The 19743-nt window shown below is 41.4% G+C and overlaps 2 non-coding genes across 2 annotated transcripts; both read left to right on the top strand.

The window, feature by feature from the left end:
- The first annotated feature begins 4848 nt into the window (after positions 1–4848).
- On the top strand, positions 4849–4955 carry LOC120272790. Its single transcript, XR_005540326.1, has one exon. It is a non-coding gene; the product is annotated as a small nucleolar RNA R71 (small nucleolar RNA).
- A 12726-nt stretch (positions 4956–17681) lies between these two features.
- Positions 17682–17788, top strand: LOC120272840. The gene has a single exon (XR_005540375.1). It is a non-coding gene; the product is annotated as a small nucleolar RNA R71 (small nucleolar RNA).
- The last annotated feature ends 1955 nt before the right edge of the window (positions 17789–19743 follow it).

Genomic DNA, 19743 nt, shown 5'->3' with positions numbered 1-19743 from the left:
ATAGAGTAGTCATGTTGACTATTCCCAGGGCAACACAAGATTCAGTATACAAGACAATACTAGAGGTGAAACATGATTCAATACAGTATAACAACAAATATGTAACTCAAATCAATCATTAATCCATGCTCTAAGAGTCTTACAATAATGAACAAGCCATCATTGGTAACACTAGCATGCAAACAATAACCCTAATACATACAATATACCCATCCCCCACCTAGTGTTATACATTGTTGCCAATGTACACTAATCATGAAAAGCATGGTGATATATGCAATGAAGACAATGGAGGAGGATGGAACAAACTTTCCTGGTTAATCTTGTGCAATCGGTGAGGAGTGACCCAAACAAAAGGTGTTGCAAGCTTTTTATGTCGGGTCCAGCTTCAATGGAATGTTGAGAGGCTCACCAAGCTCCCATAATGCCGTGCAAGGCTAAGGGCATCATCATTCAAAATAAAAATTGAAATCACATAAAATAAATGCTAAGGAGTAGCCAAACACAAACATACTAGATAAAAGGAAGCAAAGTTCAACACAAGGTTGGTAGGGCATCCCCTTCCCAACTTTTTAAAATCAAACAAATACACTTGCAACAAAAGTAAAGCAAAGAAACAAGCTGCAAAAATAAAAACAAGTGTCCAAGCTCAGAAGTGAAAGATATCATCAAACGGTGCTGCAGATGGCGGGGGAATAGAGCAAGAAGCAGTAGTAGCCTGTGAGGATGATTCACAGGAGGAGATGACAAACTGCTAGAAATGCTCTGTGAGCTGGCGCTGGCCCTCTAAAACCTGGTAAATCTGTCCTTGAATCTCGCGCTGCTCGTGACGAATAGCCTGAATGTCATCCTCTATATTCTTGAATCTAGAGTCGAAGTCTGATGCGAATGAAGTGCCACGAGGGTCCTGAGTGGATGCTCCATTGGATTCAGACTTTGACTCACCATGATCATGCTGATTGGATTCTCCCGTGGTTAAGTGTGAAGCAAGTCTGCATGTGCCACTCTTCTTTTGTAACAAACCAATAGCTCACAGGACAGGTGCTACCTCCCCAACCATAGTCATGCCTCTAGTATAGTTCAACAAATTCATGCCACGGATCAATCTTGTGATGTAGGGCCCTGCAAAGATAGCTCCCAGACTAACAAACTGAGCCTGATGAATGAATGATTCAGTAACAAGATGCACAAGATGGATAGGATACTCCTTAATGATGCCACATACATGGTGAACAAGCCAGATTGTGTAATAAGAGCATGAATGTATCTATGGAGGGGTCCACTATACTAGTAGCCTTCCTCGTATTTGTGGTGTCACTTGATGCTAAAGAATTCTAATACTTGCTTGCACTCATGCCAAGTGGATAATCAATGCGGGGCCGATTTTGCAATGAAGCACTAATGAACTCATCATCATAAATTCCCACGTATTTCGCAAATTCCATGTGGTTCATTGCATGAGTCTTCCCAAAAGCTTGGAATTTAATGGCATCCAGTCGTTGAATGAGAATACTCCTCTCATCTTGCCTCGCCTCAAATGTGCTCAACACCTCCAAGGTAAGTTGGCAAAAAGTAGGTTCGTCAATGGAGAATAATTCCATCCAACCATTGCAAGAAAATAAATCTCTTACTTGCTCATCCCACCCAAGTTCTACAAGAACACTCCAATCAATAAGCTGAAAAGTAGCAAATGGTTTAGTCTTTAAACTTTCATAACGGGTCTTGTGGAGAGAAGAAGAGAAGCGAGGTTCATCGGGGGTGTGAGAATCGTGCCTCGGCCATTTAGAAGCGAGTTTCTTGACGTGTGGCATTCGTACATCAATAAAAATTCAAATAAGAATGAAAGGAATCCAAGAGAATGTATAATGTGGCATGAAAATGCATAAAACATGATGAAATTGAACTGAATAGGATTCATACGGGCATATAGAGCCCGTATGGATACTATTCAATTTTCAAGAGCTTCCCCTCATCATGAATTCAAGAAAGAAAATTTGTACATAAATTCAAGATAATTCAAAGATATGATGTTCATACCACACAATACAAGCTAAAATCTTGAAACAATCCACACAAAAGCTCAAGAAAGCAAGAAGAAAAGAAAAGAAAAATTTCATCACAACAAGCTTCTTACCAACAAAAATTTGAAATACCTTGAGTGGAGCTTGAAGACAAACAATAGATCTACTACCCAAGGAGATGAGGAGATGATTTAGAACAATATTTAGTGAGATTTGGCCATGGAGAGATAGATCATGGAAGTGCTAGGGCTCGGTTGGAGAAGAAGGAGAATGAAGGGAGAGATAAGTTGGCAATGTTCACATGAAAAATAAGAGTCCATACGGCCTCAATGAGTAGCTCATTGAGGCCGTATAAAGCAAGCAAAAGTTTCTAAATTTTCTTCACGGCCTCAATGAGCAGCTCATTGAGGCCGTAACGATTAGTTTAAATTTTCTGGATGGTCTTGACGGCCTCAATGAGCTGCTCATTGAGGCCGTATGACTTTAAAAACATGTGCTAAGCCTATGTTTGCTTCTGCAAACACATGGCCATGGTTACAAAGTGTTCTAAGATCATCTCCACCATGAAATAATGGTTCAAAATTTTGATCTAATGCATGAAATGATAGCCCAAACAAGTGCAACTCAACAATAAAATCAAGTAAACAACCACATGGAGAATGATCATGATAAACAAAATAATGAGAGCATGGACTTATTCAAATTAACAACTCTAAGAAAATACAAAAAATGACAAGAACATGAACATAAAGAACACACAAACATGAAATTTCCCCCGGTCATCTTCAAATTGTTGGTGTTTCTTCCCGGTAAATTCAAGGATATCAATGAGTAAACTTCACATTTTTCATGAGTGAAAGGAGGTGGAGATTGCACCTTCTTTTCTTGAGGTGTTGGATGAGAATGAGTGATACCTTTCTTCTTCTTTTCCTAGACCTCCTTCCAAATTTTCTTTAACATTGATTATTTTTTCCCTTTTTATTTGGCATTGGTTCACATAACTTTCTCCTTTGGCTTCTTCAAATTGGAACTTGGAAGAGGAGAATGAGGTTTTTTTTTATCTTCATTTCCTAGCTCTTCCAAATATTCATCGAATGGGTTTAATGATAGCACCTCCTGCACACAATCAGAAATTAAAAGTTCAGTTTCATCAACAAAATAAAGCATATCATCATGGTCTAAAGAGTGTTTCACGGCCGCCGGTAGAATGTATACTGCTTCTTTCTCTCAAACCCTTAGTGTTAATTTCCCTCCTTTAAGGTCAATTAGGGCCCCAGAGGTAGTGAGGAATGGCCAACCAAGAATCAATGGTGTCTCCACATCTTCATCAATATCCATGATGACAAAATCCACTGGAAACACAAATTTGTCCACCCGAACAATCACATCTTCTACAATCCCACGAGGCTTCCTTGTTGATCGATCCGCCAATTGTAAAATCATTCTCGTGTGTCTAAGTTCATCAAGACCAAGCTTCACATACATGGTATAGGGCATAACATTAATGCTTTCCCCCGATTCTTCTAGTGCATTTTCTTGAACTCCACCCTCAAGTACACATGGAATTATGAAGCTTCCCTGATCTTTCAATTTTTGTGGGAGCTTCTTCTCCAAAATGGCCGAGCAATTTCCTGTGAGTGCAACTGTGCCCTCTTCTTCCAATTTTCTCTTGTTTGTTAGCAATTAATCAAAAACTTGGCATACTTAGGCATTTGAGTTAAAGCTTCAACAATCGGGATGTTTATGTGGAGTTGCTTGAAGATGTTGATAAATTTTCTGAATTGAGCATCCTCCTTATCTTGCTTTAATCTAGCTGGATAGGGAATTGGAGGTTTGTATTCAAATGGCTTTGATGAACCCTTTTTTGGACTTTCCTTATCTTCACTTTGCTTGTTTTTCTTGATAACTTTCTCCACTATGTTAGGGTCTTCTATTTCGGCTACCCTAGTCTCAGTGACACTTGGGTCAACTCCGACCGTTGTCTCAACCTGTTTCCCACTTCCAAGGGCAATAGCCTTCAAGTGCTCTCTTGGGTTCTCCTCAGTGTTGCTAGGAAGATTGCCTGAAGGTCGCTCAGAATTTGCTTTAGGAAGCTGCCCCACTTGGTGCTTGATGGACTGTACAGAAGCTTTAAGGTTCTGCAGAATGGAGTCAATTTCATTGAACTGTCCGGCATGTTGAGAAAGATGAGCATTCACCTTACTGAACTGAGTATCCATACTACTGATTATGCTATTGAATCTTGATTTAGTGTTAATCATGAACTTGGCAAGTACATCTTCAGTAGTGAACCTCTTCTGTAGCACTGGTTGTTGTATTTGGGGACCTTATGGAGGTGGTGCAGCTTTTTGTTGTTACCCTTGATTCTATGAAAGGTTTGGATTGTATTTCCACCCCGGATTATAAGTCGATCTGTAAGGATTCCCTTGTGGCCTTTGTCCCCCAATATAGTCAACATTCTCAATCGGGGTGATGGAGGAACTCGCAATAGGACATTGGGCGACTCCATGCCCTCCACCACAAGTGCTATAACTCATCACCAACTCTGACTTCGAGATACTACCCATGAGCATGTCTAACTTTTGAGATAAGACATCAACCTTTGCAGCAAGAGCATCATTAGCATTGACTTCATAAATTCCGGCCCCCTTTTTTTGGTGCACCTCTTGAGGCCTAATGAGACTCATTGCTTGCCATTGATTCAAGGAGTTGCTCGGCCTCATCGGGGTACTTGTTACTAAGAGATCCATCCGCTGCGGCATTAATTAATTGACAAGTTGCATAATTCAACCCATTGTAGATGATCTGAACCTACATCCAGGAAGCAAAGCCATGATGGGGGCATCTTTGAGGAAGGTCTTTGAATCTATCATAAGCTTCAAATAGTATCTCCGACTCTCCTTGTTTGAATGCCGAAATTTCTTGCCTTAGCTTTGCAGCTTTGCTAGGAGGAAAATACCTTCCCAAAAATTTTTCAACCATATCTTTGCATGTTTTGATTGATCCCAGTGGTAAGGATGTGAGCCACCGGTATGCTCCATCTCTTAAACTAAAAGGGAATAATCATAGCCGGATCGCATCATCAATCATCCTGTTTATCTCGAAGGTAGAATAGATTTGAAGGAAACTGGAAAGATGATCATGGGCATCTTCATTTGCAAGACCATTAAATTGGACTGAATTTTGGACCATGCCGATAGTGCTTGCCTTGATCTCAAAATTATTTGTGGCGATGGATGGTGCTTGTACACTAAATTCTTCACCCTTGAATTGCAGCCTTTCATATTCGGATAAAGTACGTCTTTCTTCGGCCATGATTACAGATTCTGTGTCCTAAATTTCGATGTTTCTTTCACTAGTGCTTTCCCCCACTTCTCTAAGTCTTCGATGAAAAGTTCTCTCAATTTCACTATCTTGCTCAACTAAATTTGATGAATTTGCATGTGTTATGCACCGTACCTTGCAAAGTCAAGAAAGATAAAGAAAGTTAAGCTCAAAAAGAAATAAGACCAAAGAAAAGAAGAAATAAAAGAAAAGAAAAATGGTTAGAGCAATAAGCTAGAATTTTCCTAGAATTCCTTAAGTCCTTGGCAACGGCACCAAGAACTTGATTGATTGCCCGCCAGTGTACGGTGTCGCCAAGTAATACCTTGTGCAAAAGCCAAAGGATCGTATTCCACGGGGCTAACTCCTCCATCACTTACTTTCTAACCTTACCACTTAAGCATGGTATACTACTCTAATACATGCAAGAATGTAAATAAAACACAAGTATAACAATTCCATGGCGAGCAAGAAAATCACAAGAGCAATGATGATAAGAATAGGCCTAGGTATGAGGATTCCCAAGAGGGGTCATCATGATGTATGGATGCATAAGAATAAAATAGCAAGGGTGATTTAGACCGACGGACCTCAACAATAGTTCAACCGCAATTTCTCGGCAGTTAAACCCTAATCCTGTACAAATGATGATAAGAATCTCTTCCTAATCATATTCCTATGATTGCATTAAGTACATGGAGATCACGCAATAAGGACACACTTAACCTAAGTTTATCCTCATGGTTCAGAGGGGCTACCTACATCCAATTTCTTGGTATGTTGGTCAAAGATTACCCCTTTTAGCTCATTAACGATCTAGTACACGTGAGTAGGTCACGTCTACGTGCACAACTCAAACAAGAACTAAGGATCTCTCCAACTAATAGTTATAGGCATGAAACATAATGAGCAAAACCATAAATTACACCAATGCATTCCAAATATAAGTGTAGCATCCAAAATACATGATGAACCCCCCAAGGTTCACTTACATCTGGTGGCCTTGGAGGTCTAGTGTGCCATCATACAAACAAGTTTCTCAAACTCAACAAAAATAAGAAGTTAATGCATAAATGACACTCCGTAGTCCGAATGATGATGAGGATGGAGAATGCCGGCCGAATGATGATTCCTCTAACCCAAGGAAAGCCAAATTCTTGATAAGTGCTTGTGTGATATGAATGCGAAGCATTCTTTCCTTATGTTGAGCTTTACTTTTCTCGGGTTTTTAAACTAATATGTGTGTTTTTATGTTACTTTCGTGCAGGTAGGGTTGTGAGGCCGAGTATGAAGGAAAGAAACCAATGTGGATCATAGTGCACCGATTTTGGAGGAAATCATGCTAAGGTTCAAACGCAAAGACATAGGTCGGGTGTGAGATGCTAGAGTGTGTGCCAACCTCCCCGTATTTGAGTTAGCACAACCATTTGGAGGGGCACAAGGGCAGTCACACTCAACCATTCTGACTTATGCACATAGAACAAGATCTCCACCAACATGTCCGTCATTAAAGAAGCAAAGCGATCCACGACGTGAACGAGTGCCCGTTTGCGTCACCTCGATGAGAGTATGGACTTGGGAAGTATTTTAGGCCAGGCACTGTAGCAGAACAATGTAGTAAAGTACTATAGCAGTATTGTTCACAGCCGGCCGAAAACCACAATTCCAGAGAATCCACACGGGCGTGTGAAAAATCCACAGGACAATGTGGATGCCCGATTCCAGCCCTATTTAAAGCAGATTTCTGCCCCGATTTCAGGATTATTTTCTCCATCTTTTCCCCAACTTGAGAGAAGGTTTTGGCTAGGGTTTTGAGAGGTATTGGCTAGGGTTTTGGAGAGGTTCTACGGCTACGACATCATCATTGCTTTGGAAGAAGGTTGGTAGGGGAGCTTCCGTCGAGGCGTATCCTATACCTGACAAGGAAATGCTTGGACGACGAGTAGAGGACTTTCCTCAAGACCATCGATACGATTATCGAAGGGGTTTCTCTATGGATTCATTGCTTTTACATTCTATTTCTTTGATTGTACTTAGCTCCATGGAGAGCTAAACCCCTAGTGGGTACTTGGGTATTTGTGAACCCAAGGATGTATTTGTTTCATTGAATCTCTTTATTATGCTTTCAATTAATTGATGTTTGTTGTGAGTTCCAACGTTGAATGCTTGATTGTATGAACATTTCTCCTAGAGTGACACTAGGGTTGAGAGTTCTTGTTGGTAACCTTGTGAGTGAGTGACACACCACAAGCGTTAGACAAAGCTAGATTGGAGAGGGTTGAGAGGGTGAGTCAAGAGGTACAGGAGCGTCCACTTTTCCCTTCGGCGTGATAGATTCTACCTCCGTTCCTCGAGTTCTTTACGGGCATAATAGAGTGAATGGTCTAAGGGATGACCCTCTGCTGGGGCTTAGTTGCGCGTGTAACGGAGTGAAGCGTTGAGGTGATCTTAGTATCTAGGGCTTAATCGTGGTTAGGGACCTTCCACCTGGACCAAACGATTAGGTCTACAATTAGGAAGAGATTTATCACTTGGAATCTCTAGAGCTCATTGCAACTCTATTCAAGTGCGAGGTTGAGAGGTTATCTAATCTCTCCTCCGGGACATGTATAGAGTTAGGCATAGTTGACCTTAGATTTGGGACTATGTACTTAAGGATTTCCACGACTCACCATTGCATTGATTAGGAAGCATAATAGATGGTTCTTGTACTTGAAACGATTGTCCTAGGTGGAGCATTATCCGAGTACCCCATCTTTATCGATTGCTTTACCTCCTCCTTTACTCATGCTCTCTTACTTGTTGTTTTAACTTTTGAGAATTGAATCATTATCACAGTTATCACTACTGATCTTTCACATAGCTAAGAAATGGATTAAGTGTTTTTATCCCTACTCCCTGTGGTTTTGATACCCACTCATTCGGGATTATTACTTCGACAAACCCGTGCACTTGCGGGATATACGCAAGGGGAACTTGTCAATGCTCCTCCTCCTTTGATGATGAAGCTCTCCCCTTGAAGTTCAAGCTTTTGATCTCTCCAAACCTCAAGCCAAAACACCCAAAAGAACGATGTCTTTGTTCTCCTTTTCTCTCCCAAGTAATGGCTGTCAAGTGTCATAAAAAAGAAAGTCCCTCAAATGGCCTTCAAGATCTTCTCATATACCCCCCAACATCTCTCACAAATTCGCCTCTACATGGGTGGTATACTGGCTCAATGAGGACCTCATTGAGGTGGTATACTGGCTTAATGAGGACATCATTGAGCCCGTTTATAATGAGCACCTCATTGAGCCAGTATGCCTTCAAACAACTCATCCTCTTCCATGGCTACAGTAATCATCCCGGGCAGCATTGAGGCCATATACCCTAGTTCAATTTCTGACTTGAAAACTCTCCAGGTGCTACAGTGGCAGCTATAGTAATTTTGCTACAGTGCTGACGCTATAATACCATGACCTGGTTTTCTTCTATTTTTTACCCAAATTGTATGTTCGTGTTCTCCATGGCGTTTCTGTGCCCTGCAAAGAAAATAACATATGATTAAGCACAAAATGGGCATCAATCCTTATAGAAATACATTCTAAATACATCAAATATATACACTAAAATACGTACATTTAGACAGTTATCAATACATATATTAGCTCTTAAATCTGATAAAAGTAATGCTCCTATAAAACCAGCTAAACTCGAAGGATGCTAGCAACTCCAAATGTCAGCAGCCGAATGGCAGGCTAACGAATAGATAATAATCTGCGTCAACTGCCTATGGTACGAGGCTTCTCAACCTCATCAGCCATGTCATCAGCGAGCTAAACCTCTGATAAGTGCTTGTGCGATATGAATGCAAAGCATTCATTCCTTATGTTGAGCATTACTTTTCTCAGGTTTTTACATTAATATGTGTGTTTTTATGTTACTTTTACGCAGGTAGGGCTGTGAGGCTGAGTATTAAGGAAAAATGCCAATGTGGATCATAATGCACTTATTTTGGAGGAGATCTTGCTAAAGTTCAAACGCAAAGACATAGGACAGGTGTGAGATGCACTGTTCACAGCCGGCCGAGAAACCAGAGAAACAGAGAATCCACACGGGCGTGTGGAAATTATCCACGCCCGTGGGGAAATTCCGCACGGGCGCGTGTATCGTCCACGCCCGTGCAGTTGCCCGATTCCAGCCCTATTTAAAGCCGATTCAGCCCCGATTTTGGTATTCTTTTCTCCACCTTTTCCCCAACTTGCGTGAGGGCATCGGCTAGGGTTTTGAGGGGTATTGGCCAAGGTTTTGGAGAGGTTCTACGTCTCCGACATCGTGATTCCATTAGGAAGAAGGTTGGTAGGGGAGCTTCGATCGAGGCGTATCCTATACCGGACAAAGGAATCCTTGGACGAAGAGTAGAGAACTTTATCCAAGACCATCGACACGACCATCGAGGGGGTTTCTTTATGGATTCATTGCTTTTACATTCGATTTCTTTGATTGTACTTAGCTCCATGGAGAGCTAAACCCCAGTGGGTACTTGGGTGATTGTGAACCCTAGGATGTATTCGCTTCATTGAACTTCTTTATTATGCTTTCAATAAATTGATGTTTATTGTGATTTCCAACCTTGAATGCTTGATTGTATGAACCTTTCCCCTAGAGTGACACTAGGGTTGACAGTTCTTGTTGGTAACCTTGTGAGTGAGTGACACACCACGAGCGTTAGACAATGCTAGGTTGGAGAGGGTTGAGATGGTGAGTCGATAGGTACAGGAGCGTCCCCTTTCCCCTTCGACGTGATAGATTCTACCTCCGTTCCTCGAGTTCTTTGCGGCCATAATAGAGTGAATGGTCTAAGGGATGAACCTCCGCTGGGGCCTAGTTACGCGTGCAATGGAGTGAAGCATTGAGATGATCTTAGTATATAGGGCTTAATTGTGGCTAGGGACCTTCTGCCTGGACCAAAGGGTTAGGTCTAAATCTAGGAAGAGATTTATCACTTGGAATCCCTAGAGTTCATTGCAACTCTATGCGAGTGCGAGGTGTTGAGATTGTTTGATTTCTCCTCCGGGACATGTATAGAGTTAGGCATAGTTGACCTTAGATTTGGGACTATGTATGTAAGGATTTCCACGACTCACCATTGCATTGATTAGGAAGCATAATAGAGAGTTCTTGCACTTGAAGCGATTATCCTAGGTGAAGCATCATCCGAGTACCCCATCTTTATCGATTGCCTTGCATCCTCCTTGCTTTTGCTCTCTTACTTGTTGCTTTTAATTTCTGAGAATTGAATCATTACCACACTTATCATTGTTGATACTCCACATAGCTAAGAATTGAATTAAGTGTCTTTACTCCCTACTCCTTGTGGATTCGACCCCGCTCACCCGGGATTATTACTTCAACAAACCCGTGCACTTGCGGGATATACGCAAGGGGACCTTGTCACAAAGTACCCATGTTTGGAAAATGTGTCTGTCCAAACTTTAACTTTGCTAATCTCTCAAAATGAGCCTAGTGCTCAGGAATCACGAACTCCATGTGCTCTGGCTCAGGTGAGGGCTCTCTGGGACGTTTACCGGCTGCTTTCCTTGTCTTGGGAGCCATACTTACAAGTATTGAAAAAAATCAATCAAATTCATTCAAAATAACAATACTATATAATTCCAGGTTGTCGTGTGGCAATTCCACACGTCTGAGTGGATTTACAGGGCATGAAAACCACATGGCCACTTAGCAAAAATCTGAAAAATACATCATAAATTAATTCTAAAGTTCTCCTAAAACAAGCATTCATCATTTAAACATCAAATGGTGAAGAAAAAAGAGAATGATGGTTTACCGAAAAGATAAAGATGAAAGCCTTGAAATTGGCCAGAAAACTTGAGTAAATTCTCTCTAAATCGATGGTGCGAAGTCGGGAGAGGGCGAGGATGCGTTATCAAAGTGTTTGGAAGTGTCAAAATGAAAAGGCGAACAATATTTATCAAGAGAAATCACGGCCTTTTAAATTATGTACATGCACACCGGCATGTGAAAATTACACACGCCCGTGTGACTCCACAATAGAGCTTTACAGAGGCAGACACACGCCCCTGTGTGCTCACGAGATGGCATGCTTTGGCTCAGAACGCAACCACACGAGCGTGTGAAAATTCCCCACACCCGTGTGCCGGACACATATGGTCACCAACACGCTCCTGTGGCTCCTCTGTCTACACGAGAATTACTCTAATTGTTTCACATGGCCGTGTAGAAATTCCACACGGGAGTGGATCTTCACAGGGCCATTCACAAGGGTAGTCACACGCCCCTGTGTTTTCTCAACAACGAAGAAAACTCTCTGCAGGAAACCACACGGGCATGTGGATATTACCCACGCTTGTGTGTAGTTCACAAGGTTAGACACCCTGTGTCTTCTCGTGATAGAGCTCTGAACTCCTGCAGAAAAACACACACCCATGTAGAATTTTCACATGGGCGTGTGACCATCACAAGATCGTTCGCAGCGGCAGACACATGCCCCAGTGTCCTCTCGGGATGAGCACTGAATGAAAACACATGCCTGTGTGTCTTCTCTCGATGACTTAGGAAAATTTATAGGCTCTGCAGAAAAATTTTGCACACTCAAATAATAGGCACAATTAAGCCCTAGGTGCTAAAATCACTTCGGGACTTCACTCTGCTGCACTCGCAACTAAGCCCCAGCGGAAGGTCATCCCTTAGCCCATTCACTCTATTATGGCTGCAAAGAACCCTCTCCAATCTAGCTTTGTCTAACTCTCATGGTGTGTCACTCACTCACAAGAGTTACCAACAAGAACTCTTAACCCTAGTATCACTCTAGGGGAGTATTCATAGAATCAAGAGTCCAAGATTGGAACTCACAAAAAACATCAATTAATTGAAAGAATAATAAAGAGATTCAATGAAACGAATGCATCCTAGGGTTCACAAATACCCAAGTACCCACTAGGGGTTTAGCTCCACATGGAGCTAGATACAATCAATGAAATCGAATGTAAAAACAAAGCATCCATAGAAAACCCCTCGTTAGTCATGGCGATGGTCTTGTGGAGAGTCCTCTACTCATCACAAGGTTCCCTTTGTCCAGCCTAGGATACACCTCGCCGGATCGGTGACGACGAAAGCTCTCCCACTAACCTTCTCCAAACGGCATGCGATGTCGGAGCCATAGAACCTCTCTAAAGCCCTAGCCAATACCTCTCAAAACCCTAGCCGCCACCCTCTATCAAGTTTGGGAAAAGATGGAGAAAAGAATGCTGAAATCGGGGCTGAAATCGGCTTTTTTTCTCCAAATTAGTGCATTATGATCCACATTGGCTTCTTTCTCTCATAATCAGGCTCACAACCCTACCTGCATGAAAGTAACATAAATACACCCATATTAGAGTTAAAACCCAAGAAAATTAATGCTCAACACAAGGAAAGAACACTTCATATTCTTATCGCACAAGCACTTATCAACTTGACACACCCCTTGCGTGTGACCCGCAAGTGCACTGGTTTAACGAAGTAATAAATTCCAGGTGAGTAGGTATCGTATTTACAGGGAGTAGGGAATAAAAACACCAAGATTGCTACTTAACTAAGCAAAGATGAAACAATGATTGTGTTGATAAGATGTAATGTACACAAAAATAAAAGAAATAAGAAAGAGAGGCACAAATAAGTGAGAGGAAAGGCAATCGGTATGAAGTGGGGTACTCGGATATTGTTCTGCCTAGAATTATCGCTTCAAGTGCAAAATCAACTATTATGCTTCCTAAATAATACTCAATGAGTCATGGACAGCCTAAGATACACGGTCCAAAACCTAAGGTCAACCGTGACTAACCCTACACTATTCCCCGATGGAGAAATCAATTAGTCTCAACACCTCACACTGTACAAAGCTGCAAGACGCTCTTGGGATTCCAATTGATAAACCCTATTCCTATATGTAGACCTACCCCTTTGGTCAAGGCGGAAGACCCCTAGTCACAACTAAGCCCATCAGAGTTTCTCTCTAGTACTTTACTCTATTGTGACCGTAAAGAACTCTAGGAAATAGAGATAGGATAAATCACACCGGAGGGGAAAGGGGACACTCCGCTACCTCTCGACTCATTCTCTCGACCATCTCCAGTCTAGCTTTGTCTAACCCTCGTGGTGTGTCACTCACTCACAAGGATTACCAAAGTGAACTCTCAACTCTAGTGTCACTCTAAAGGAGAAATCATTCATAGAGCATTCAGGATTGGAACTTAATTAAAACATCAATTAAGGAAAGCATAAAAAAAGGTTAATGAAACAAATACATCCTAAGGTTCACAAATCCAAGTACCCACTAGGGGTTTAGCTCTCCATGTTGCAAGATATAATCAATACTAAAATCAAAAGCAAAAACAAGTAATCAATAGAAAAACCCCCTCAGTAGTCGTGTCGATGGTCTTGTGGAGTACTCTCGTCCACTCCAAATGTCCCCTCATCAAGCCTAGCCCACACCTCGTTGGATCGGTGTCGATGAAAGTTCCCCCAATAGCTATCTTCCAAGAGAAACGTGGTGTTAAAGCTGTAGAACCACTCCAAAAGCCTTGCCAATACCTCTCTAAACCCTAGCTGCAAGCCTCTCAAGATTTGGAGAAAAGATGGAAAGAAGGATCCTGAAATCAAGCTGAATCACGGCTTTATATAGGCTGAAATCAGGTATCCACACGGCCCTAAGGATTTTCACAAACGGCCCTGTGGAATTTCCACACGCCCCTATAGAAATACCACACGTGCGTGTGGATTCTCTGGAATTCTGATTTTCTACGGACTATGAACAATAAGTGCTACAGTGACTTGCTACAATACCTACTACAGTGCCAGCCAAAAAATACTCCTGATTCTCACTTTTCATTGAGGCAATAGAAATGGGCACATGTTTATGCCGTAGATCACATAGCTTCTTCAATAAAAGGCCTCATTGGTGAAGATCTTCATATCATTGTACAAGTCGGGATATGCAAATGTGACTGCCTTCGTGCCCCTCCAACTCATTGTAATTGCTTGAATACATAGAGGTTAGCACACATTCTCGTATCTTTGAGCCCAACTTGTGTCTTCGCATTTGTTCCTTCCAAGATTTCATCAAATAGTCATTTACAATCTACATTGGCTTCTTTCTTACATACTTGGCTCCACAACCATACATGCACCAAAGTAACACAAATACACATGTATTAGCGCTAAACTTGATAAAAGTAATGCTCAATGTAAGAAAAGAATACTTCAAATTACTAGTACACAGACACTTATCAAACTTCCCCACACTTAAGCTTTTGCTTGTATATTCAAGTAAAAATCAAACATTGAAGCATAGAAGAAGAAAATATTTAAAGTGCTTGGCCTTAGGTTCACCAAAGTATGCAAGAAGAGCATTCTATAAGTAAGGGAAATTTCAACACTAAATGCGAAAAATCAATGCTCTATATAAAAACTTGAATAAAAAAGGACAACAAACCCGAAATTGTGTAAGTGTGTATAAACTCACTCAATTCAACCAAAATTATACTCCTCAAAGTTGTAAGTAATATGGGACTTATTTATCTACAAAAAATGACAAAATAAAGGAATGGTAGTACCTTCACACAACCTCTAAGGTAGCCCTTTTCAAAGTGGCCGCTAGGTGGCTTTCACACTTTCGAGGTGGTAGCTCTTTCTAGCGGAGTAGTAGTTTTCACTCATCCCATGAGATAACTCTTTCTCTCATTAAGGCATAACTAGTATCCGACTTATAAGAGTAGCTTCATACTTCATAAGCGGTAGCCCTTTCCACCCCAATGCACACAAACAAGTACAAATGTTTTTCTCTTTGTTCTTTTTTTTTCAATAACAAAACAAGAAACAAAACAAATTAGTCCCTTAAACATTGAACTTGAGTTTCCAAAAGAGTTTAATGAGCGAGATGTGCAACAAGTGTCAATCGGGTAAATATTCCTAGGAATTCAAGTAAAAACTAGAGCATGAAAACATCCATTGTTGAAAATTCACCTAGACTCACGAATACAATCATTGTAACTAAGGTGAAACACCATTGGCTACGTGAGCATGTATGTTCAGTTAAAACTTATGTAAAGGACATGTGCAATGTAACTCCCCCCTACACTTAAGTTGTACATTACCCTCAATGTACACATGCAAGGTCATTAACAAGTATAACAATCAATAATATATGTAGAAGTGGCAATCGAAACAATATTCCCCTGACTCCTAGTGTTACATTTGATGGAGCTAAATTCTTGGCAGTGAAGTTCCAATGGACTACGAAGCACACACTGCCAAGTGTAAAACACCTTAGCAGTGTCCATGACTAGTTCTCAATTCCCATATTGACAAGACCATTTGCACACATAAACAAGCGTATTCCGTGAAGCTGAATAAACAAAAACAACTCGAGTACATAAAAGAAAGAGCAATGGAGTACAACTCGAGACAAAATAAAAGATAAACTCAGAAGGAGAATCCTTTCGGTGTGTATAAGTCCAAAATAATAACACTAAAATAAAATATGAAAAACATTAAAGAAATAAAAGAAAAGACGCATCAAGCGTCGGTGTTATCTGGTGTCGGCTCTGCTACTACTGCCGGTGTCGGTGAAGAAGATGATGCTGGTGGATCGACTGATGCTGGGATGGGTGATACTTGTACTGGAGATGCCTGTGGGCTTCGAGGTCTCATAACGAATGGTGATGTCTCATCTCGCTCTAATAACTGCTGTAGAATGTTGAGACGGGACATCACCTCTATGTGGTTCGCAGCCTGTAGTGCACGAACCATGGCCAAATCACTATAAAGCACTCCCACAGCACTCTTAAGCCTCTCAAATTGATCATAGGCTCGAAGTGGAGAGAAGATGTGCACTGGAGATGGCTCCTGTATTGGGGGAGGTGCATTTGTATCCATCTGCGTGGGCTGAGGCTCGGGGACCGGCTAAGGACCCTCTATAGTGTCATCTCCTCCCCTGCTACCATTGGAGCATGTGTAGCCAATATATATAGACTAGGACTGTATCTGTACACCAATCCCATCAATCTCAGTGTATCCAGGCCTAACAGTGAAGGGGTGGTCATCTTCTCAGCCCCACGAATGGCGTCCACCAGACCCATGCCCAAGACAAGTTTGGTAATATACGGGCCTGAGAAAATGATATCCACTATTGCATACTAGCCCTAGTGATGCAAGTACTCAGCTAAAATATGTCCTAAATGAAGCGGCTATCGTTACACCATCGAATACAATTATAATAACTCCTGCCAACTCAGGACTCCAATGTTATCACCACGGTCATTTACCGACCTGCTCAGGATGGAATACCGATAACAGTAGGGTGGTCAGGAAAGGCAAGAGACCTTGGACACTGCAGGCTCGTATTGACCCTAGCTACACAGAGTGTTGTATGCTTTCTGAGGAGTCAAGCTACCTGGATAGTCTGTCGGCAATCGATTATACTCCTGAGTGTCGGTGAATTTTTCCTCATACAGTCCCAACCGGGTCAGAAACTGTGTTACGCTCATGTTGTAGTGATGTCCGAGTGCACTAAACTATTTAGCATCGACACTATCAAATCTAGCATAAGGTTGGTCGAACTTGAATGATGACAGCACCTCAAGTGTAAGAGTACGGATGGCACGCTCTCTAATCAACAATAACTGCCTCCAATCTCCTACTAAGACGAGATCCTCAACCTCATCAGCAAACTCGTCTCCCTGCTGTATCTCCCGCAATATGCCCGTGTCTAGAAAGCGAAACTGTATGAACCTAAGCTTTGACAACCTCTCAAATCGGACCTGGTACAGTGAATCCCATGTTCTCTGGCTCAGATGATGGTTCACGAGGGAGCTTGTTAGCTTGCTTCTTCAATCGAGGTACCATATTTGCACAAATTGAAAAATAATTAATCAAAGAAAGTCACAAAATAATACTACAAAAATCCACATGGTCGTGTGGAAATTCCACACGCCCATGTGGATCCACGAGCGGTGAAAAACGCATGGCCGCGCTTTCACAAAACCAAAAAATACACCTTAATATTGTTTCTAACTTTATTCTAAGCTTGCACAAACTATATAAACATAGAAACGAAGCAACATTCATCATTTTAATTGATTAAAATCGAGTGTGGCGAAGAAAAGAAAAAATGAATAAATGAGGGTTTACCGACAAGCTGAAGATGAAAACTTTCGAAATCGCCTGGAAAGTCGAGTAAAACTCACTATTGTACCTCCTGCGATGGCATTTAGAAGTTATCTTGTACCTGGATTCAACCGGTTGTAAAAAGTTTGAATGATTATCCATTCCGGAAATCTGTGTTGTGGACAGTTCCACAAGAGATCCTTGAATCGCTTCCATGTCTCAAACAAGGATTCAAGCTCCATCTGAACAAACGATGATATCTCATTACGAAGTTTTGCCGACTTTACTAGAGGAAAGTATCTTGCAAAGAAAGCTTTGACCATCTCATTCCAAGTCATGATGGATGTCTTTGGCAAGGAATGAAGCCCCTGCTTGGCTCTTCCTTTGAGAGAGAATGGGAAACTCCTCAATCTGATAGCATCATCCGAAACTCCATTGATCTTCAACATGTTACAAACTTCCAAGAAGTTTTTGATGTGATTGTTTTGATCCTCATCGGCCAAACCATTGAACTGAGCTGACATCTGAATTATCTAGATGAATGTCGGCTTTAGCTCGAAATTTGAAGCTATAACCGGGGGCCGCACAATACTAGATTGTGTGCACAAAACTGAGGGTCTGGCATTGTCGGAAAGTGTTCTCTGTTGTTCATTCTGCTCTGCCATATTGTCTGACCCTACAACTTCTATTTCAAATAGATTGGACGGTTCTTGTACATGTTCTTTACCCCTTCTTCTAAGTGTATGTTCAAGTTCAGGATCACCTTCAATGAATATCTAAGGATTCCCTTGAGTTATAACCTAGAGCCGCACCAAAAGAAAGAAAACAAAATAGAATAATGATAGAATAAGGATATGTGAAATAGAATGAACAAATGAATAGTTAATATAGCAAAGTGCAAAGTATCTCTAAATGCCTATTCCCCGGCAACGGTACCAAAAACTTGACACACCCCTTACGTGTGACCTACAAGTGCAAGGCTTTGTCGAAATAATAAATCCCAGGTGACTAGGTATCATATCCATATGGAGTAGGTAATTAAAACACCAAGATTTCTACTTAACCAAGCGAAGATGAAAGAATGATTGTGTTGTTAAGATGTAATGTAGACAAAAATAAAAGAAATAAGAAAGAGAGGCATAAATAAGTGAGAGGAAAGGCAATCGATATGAAGTGGGGTACTCCAATATTGTTCCTGCTAGGATTGTCACTTCAAGTGAAAAACCAACTATTATGCCTCCAAACTAATGCTCAATGAGTCATGGACATCCTAAGATACACGTTCCCAAACCTAAGGTCAACCGTAACTTACTCTATACTATGCCCCGGCGGAGAAATCAATCAGTCTCAACAACTTACACTGTGCAAAGTTGCAAGACGCTCTGGGGATTCCAAGTGATAAACCCAATTCCTATATGTAGACCTAACCCTTAATTCCAGGCGAAAGGCCCCTAGTCACAATTAAGTCTTAGATACTAAGGATTACTTCAACGCTTCACTCTTTTGGTCACGCAACTAAGCCCAAACGGAGTTCCTCTCTTAGTACTTCACTCTATTGTGACCGCAAAGAACTCTAGGAAATGGAGGTAGGATAAATCACACCGGAGGGGAAAGATAACGCTCCACTACCTCTCGACTCACCCTCTCAACACTCTCCAATTTAGCTTTGTCTAACCCTCGTGGTGTGTCACTCACCCACAAGGATTACCAATGTGAACTCTCAACCCTAGTGTCACTCTAAGGGAGAAATCATTCAACAAGCATTCAAGATTGGAACTCAATTAAAACATCAATTAAGGAAAGCATAATAAAAGGTTAATGAAACAAATACATCCAAAGGTTCAAAAATCCAAGTACCCACTAGGGGTGTAGCTCTCCATGGAGCAAGATACAATTAATAGTAAAATCGAAAGTAAAAACAAGTAATCCATAGAAAACCCCCCTCGGTAGTCATGTCGATGGTCTTGTGGAATAGTGTCGTCCTCTCCAAAGGTCTCCTACTCAAGACTAGGGAACACCTCATAGGGTCGGTGCCGACGAAAGCTCCCCCAATAACTATCTTCCAAGAGAAACATGGTGTCAAAGCCATAGAACCACTCTAAACGCCTTCCCAATATCACTCTAAACCCTAGTCGCAAGCCTCTAAAGAGTTGGAGAAAAGATGGAAAGAAGGATTTTGAAATCGGACTGAATCACGGCTTTAAATATGCTAGAATCGGGCATCCACACG

This window comes from Dioscorea cayenensis, chromosome 11, assembly GCF_009730915.1.
Source record: "Dioscorea cayenensis subsp. rotundata cultivar TDr96_F1 chromosome 11, TDr96_F1_v2_PseudoChromosome.rev07_lg8_w22 25.fasta, whole genome shotgun sequence".
In the NCBI taxonomy this organism is placed as follows: domain Eukaryota; kingdom Viridiplantae; phylum Streptophyta; class Magnoliopsida; order Dioscoreales; family Dioscoreaceae; genus Dioscorea; species Dioscorea cayenensis.
This window is presented reverse-complemented; position numbering and strand designations above follow the sequence as displayed.